Source organism: Fundulus heteroclitus, chromosome 1 (genome assembly GCF_011125445.2).
Source record: "Fundulus heteroclitus isolate FHET01 chromosome 1, MU-UCD_Fhet_4.1, whole genome shotgun sequence".
NCBI lineage: Eukaryota > Metazoa > Chordata > Actinopteri > Cyprinodontiformes > Fundulidae > Fundulus > Fundulus heteroclitus.
The window spans coordinates 40,213,819-40,219,945 of NC_046361.1; positions in this window are offsets into that span (position 1 = coordinate 40,213,819).

A 6,127-nucleotide genomic window follows, 5' to 3' on the forward strand; every position below is an offset into this window, starting at 1 on the left:
AGTATTAACGACTTAATGACTCTCCATTACGACGGGGTGGACCTGCTTCGGTTCAATTTGCATGTCTTTGTTGGGCAGTACTTTAAAGCTTGGAGCTCCACACCACTCCAGACATTTTGAATTGAGAAAGCTTTCTGGATGGGAAGTGAAATGGAATGACCATGACTTATTTGACTGAGAATCTTCACCAGCATACTTACTGATGAAACTCTTCTTATGCAAAGAAGAAATCTCTACTTCACCTTAGTTTTAGAACTGCAGCTATAGAATAATACGGCTGGGTGTATTATATGTTACAGCTGTTGCATTTTTACTGCATTTTAGGTTGAAAAATGTTTAAATACAGACTGTGGAAGAACCACAGGGCTGGTTCTATTGGACCTCAGTGCAGCATTCTATACTGTCGATCACTCCATTTTGTTAGAACGCCTGGAGAACTGGGTCGGCCTCTCTGCTACAGCTCTCCACTGGTTTAAATCCTACTTAAAGAACAGGGAATGTTTTGTATCAGTAGGTAACTTTACACCAGAGATGACAAAAATCACATGTGGGGTTCCCCAAGGATCCATCCTGGGTTCTTCCTCTTCAATATCTACATGCTCCATCTGGCTCAAATCATAACAAACAACATCAGCTACCATAACTATGCAGACGACACACAGCTCTACATCACCATGTCACCAGGTGACTATGAACCAACTCAAGAGTAAATGCTTAGAAGAAATCAATGCATGGATGTGCCAAAACTTTCTTAATTTGAATAAAAACAAAAACTGAAGTAATAATCTTTGGACCAATAGAGCAGAGATCCAGAGGTAGCTCACAGCCTCAGTCGCTTCAGCTAGGAACCACTGATCAGGCCTGAAACCTGGGAGTAGTGATGGACTCAGACCTGAACCTCCATCTAAAGACAAAGTGGACCTTCTAGAACCTGGAGAACATTTCCAGGATTAAAGGACTGATGTCTCAGCAGGATCTGGAAAAACTAATCCATGTTTATCTTTAGTAGAACTGATCATAGAGAACATGGACCCGGTTCTGAAGTCCTCTCACTAAGACTAAGAACGTAGAGAACATGGACCCGGTTCTGAAGTCCTTCCACTAAGACTAAGAACGTAGAGAACATGGACCCGGTTCTGAAGTCCTTCCATGGCTCCCTGGATCTCAGAGAATAGACTTTAAAATCCTTCTGTTAGTCTATAAATCCCTGAATTAGCACCTAAATACATCACAGACTTGTTATCAGGGCATCAACCCTGCAGACCACTCAGGTCTTCTGGTTGCAGCCTGCTCTGCAGAACCAGAACCAGACATGGAGAAGCAGCATTTAGTTCCTATGCTCCACTGATCTGGAACAAACTCCCAGAAAACTGTAAAAGTGCTGAAAGCTTGAGTTCCTTTAAATCAAGATTAAAAACACATTTGTTTAGGATTGCCTTCGACTGTTCTAGTTAAACTGTTTTACTGAAACATCATTAGTTCAACTTTGTAGTCCAACTGTTTTTAATGTTCTATTTTTGTTTCTACATTTTGATCCTACTTGCTTTTATTCTGTTTTATTTTTCTATATTTTAATCATGTAAAGCACTTTGCATTGTCTCTGTACTTAATTGTGCTATACAAATAAATTTGCCAATAAACTGAATACTTGGTCCGATCTGAATGGGGATACTGCCCTCTGCTGGAGTCTTGATAATCTGCAAGACACGGCATCTGGTTGCCTGCATTAAATTTTAGATTAGATTAGATTCAACTTTATTGTCATTACACAGGTACAGGTACAAGGCAACGAAATGCAGTTTAGGTCTAACCAGAAGTGCAAAACAATGGTTCCATATGTACAGGACATGGGTTATTGCGGAATAAATATAGAGATGTATACTATTATAAACAGAATTTTACTAATCGATTTGTCCTATGAGTATAATATATAGATAACGAGTATTGTGAACTAAATTTACAGCTGGATATGTACCAAATATAGTATACAGGTGGATATTACTATAAATAGAGTTTTACAGATATGTACAATAGCATAATATACAGATGATTATTTTAACATAGTTTACATGTACTATGAATATATGTACAGCTTGCTATTACTATAGGCAGAATTGTGAGCATGATATACAGGTAGCTATTACTATAAAATGAATAAATAAAGTTTGGACAGAAGCTATTTGAATTAAAGTGTAGTGGAAGGTAATTGCATATTACAGTTCAAGTACGATATTGCAAATGTATATGTAAACAATTGGTACTGTGAATAAACAGTCAGCAGTGAAAATAAATATTCAGTCATAGTTAGTGGTGCAGGATGCATGTAAACAGTTGCTATAATAGTAACAGTCAGGAGTGCAGGTGAACATTACAGTCTAGTAAATAACAGAATAACAAAATGGAGGTAGGTGTGAGGAGGGAGACGAGAGTCTATCAGTGAGGATTAGAGTTCAATAAAGAGACAGCTCTGGGGAATGAGCTGTTCTTTAGTCTGCTGGTTCTGGTCCAGAGGCACCTGAAACGCCTGCCGGAGGGCAGGAGAGAAAACAATCTGTGGGCTGGGTGGGAAGAGTCCTTAAGGATGCTGGGAGCTCGATGTAGGCAGCGTTTCTTCTGGATGTGCTCAATGGTGGGTAGTGGAGTCCCAGTGATGTTCTGGGCGGCTTTCACCACTCGCTACAGTGCCGTGCGCTCTGCAACAGAACAGCTCCGATTCCACACTGTTGCACAGTTGGTCAGGATGCTTTCTATTGCACAGCGATAGAAGTTCACCAGGATAGTCGACGATAGCTGTTTTTTCCTCAGTGTCCTCAGGAAGAAGAGGCGCTGGTGAGCCTTCTTGACCAGGCAGGAGGTGTTGGTTGAGTGTGGTGGCTTTAGCCTTCTTTATAATCTGAGAGTAAATTACATCTGTCATGAATATTTCTGTCCATATTTTAATATATGTTTTATTTTTATTAAACACCCAAGATAAATTTTTACAATGTTTAGAGTGGTGTGAGAAAGAATTGCCCCTCAATGATTACTTGTTTTGCTTTTTGTGACATTTTAATGTTTCAGGTTGTCAAACTAATTATAATATAAGATAAAGAACCCCTAAGTCAACACATAAAGCAGTTTTCATATGATAATTTCATTTATGAATAAAAAAAAGCTATCCTAACTTATCTGGCCCTCGAGGGAAAATGAATAACTTTATATCAGAATGTGACTAACAGAAGCGGGTCTTCCATATAATCAGGGCCACCGACAACAAACAAACATTAAATATAAATGTATAAACTTTAGAGAAAAAAGTACATGTCTGGGTATGTACAGGGCCGGCCCGAAGCACAAGCGAACTAGGCAGCCACATGGGGCACCCAGACCATCAGGAGGGCCCCCTGACGATCTGAGCTAGGGGCCCCCCAATGGATTAATTTTTGGTCTGCAGTCAATTAACTTAAACATGTATTACTATTCAGCACAACAAGCTCAAAGACTGGCACAAATCTGTGGAACATCTATATTTGAGCATCAGATTAACAATTCTCTGCGGCGAGAATAATTCATAGCTGCTACACAGTAAGGACTCAGTCACGGTTTCCACAAACTGTAAAAGATTGCCTGAATTTAGTGATGTAGTAGGTGTACAATATTGAATAAAATGTTTTTCTGCATGACTGGCTTTTATGTTTAACTTTATGGTGCAAATTTTCAAATAAATTGACAATAATTTCTCCAAGTGCATTTTGGGTAAAACTCATCATCACCAAACGTCCACCAACGGCATCTTCGGTCACTTGGCAACTGTTTGTAAAATACGTGGAGCATTTTAACTACTAAGCTAACATGAGCGCTTCATATAAGCATACAAGTGGAGCGGCAAAGTGAAAAGAAAAGGAAAAAAGAGAGCAAGGAAAAGCCAAGTTACAAAAACTGTCCAGGATATGAAGTTGACTTAATTGTTGGCAGTGATTCAGTGATGTTGTTTTTAAACAGTTGAAATAAATTTGTTTTCTCCTCTCCTCTCCCTCATCTCCTCTGTCGGCATCCAAAGCCCTAACGCTCTGATTCTGGTCACTATGGTAACGTTTAAACACGCCGTCGAAGAAAGATACAGATACTCCAAAAAATAATAAAATGTGCATGAAATTTAATATGTATTGTGACAGTTTGTATTCAGAAAATGGAATAAAAGAGTAAAGTATTTTAAGTATGGTTTATTTTTTATTGATACATAACCTCACTGTATTCGTTTCTAATATTCGGTATTACATTAGAGTTTGACGTTTGTGTCAAAAATCTTCTAGCATAGGTGATTCTGCGTGGTGGGAGGAGGGCCCCACATAAAATTTCGCTTAGGGCCCCCAAGAGACTCGGACTGGCACTGAGTCTAAACTTGTGTTTGTGTTGGTTTTCTTTCCAGGATAAAAGGGTTATTAAACTTAACCCTTTCAAGTATCAACTAGATCCGTTTTTTCCATCTTTTCATTTAGAATAATGATTGAGTCTTCTGCAACTTGATTTTAAAAAAAATATATTTTTTGCACTCTTGTGGGACTCAACAACTATGACAACCCTCTGCCTCACTGAGAGCTACAACAGATGACGCAGATTTGCGACCCGACAAAGAAGTCTTTGACACGGTGTGATTTGTTTTCTAGGCAGTCCCACTGGCAGATCATCTTAATGTTGTGCGCAACATCCACCCTGATAAAACAAGGAGGAAGTTTTGATCACTGGTTCCCATGTAATCTCCAATATCCATCAAATCTGCTACCTTTGCTGACCTCCACACACTGCCTCCATCCTGCCCTCACACAACTCTTTAGTAATCTGTGCATGGCAGTTTAGAGGCATAAACATCTTGCAACAGCCACGGTGCAAGGAGATTTCGGTGTGTTTGATACAACACTGGAGAACCATTGAGCTGTTAACTTTTTACTTTCTGTCACACGTCATTTTAACATGGACCCTAATGTCTATATAGTTGTTGGTGACAGTTGGATAGACCTTGGCTCTTTGAAACACAGATTTACCTGTGCTTCTGACCTTTCTCTATATAAGATCACTGACTAAAGGAGTCCTGTTTTCAAAATGGTGTAATTACTTTTTCCAGACTTTAATGCGCTCCTCAAAGGGAATTTCAAGCTGAAAACCCTGACAGTGTTTTTGTCCTGGAGAAGTGGAACCTGGGTCTGACGTTGTGTCCAGACTACATTCAAGATCACTTTCCTGGTCACCAATTTGCAAACACAACCAGATATTGTGTCGGTTTAACTTTACTAAAGTATAACTTTACTAAAGTATACAGGGCCTTTGGAGAAATCTATTTCAGCTGCATACTTAGTTTGGTCCAGACAGTCGCAGCTGGAGTGGATATTTTGCTATTTGGTATATGGCCTCTCGTGAAGTACAGAGAACCATAAAAAGGAAATATATGTCTATTGATGGGTGCCAAGGTATCTAGTTAACGAATAAAAAAGCTTTGATTAGAATTTTATCAAAAATGAATTCTGGCCTATGTAATCTGTGGGAAACCATAAAACATTGATAGTCCAGCAGTTTCTGCACACTTGTTAAATACTGATCACAACAAAAAAACGTGTGTTTAAGAAATGTGATGAAACTCACACTTCTCAGGTTTGACACATAGGTTGTTCTGAAGAAGGCGAAGGAGAACGGAGCGAACCTGTTGTTGGTGGGTCTCGATATCTTTAGAGAAGATCAAAAAGTCATCTAAATAGACATGGACAAAGTGACCAATCATGTTACACAACACATCATTTACTAGGGCTTGAGAGACTGCATGAGCATTGTTTGAACCAAGCGTTCATAGTGTCTAGTTGGAGTGTTAAATGCTGTTTTCCATTCGTGTCCTTGACGGATGCGTACAAGAAGATAAGCATTTCTTAATTCAAATTTAGTGAAAATGCAGGAACCTTGAATGATATCAAAAGCAGAGTCCATCAGTGGTAGGGGAAAACGGTTCTTGACGTAATGGTCGTAAAGACCAAACTTTCAAAAGGATTACCTTCAATGCAGAACTGGACAGGAGCTGTCTGGGAATGAGACTGATTCACAACATGTCCATCCAGTGCTAAAACCTTACGTTTGGTTTCTGCTGGAACCAACTGAATGCCTA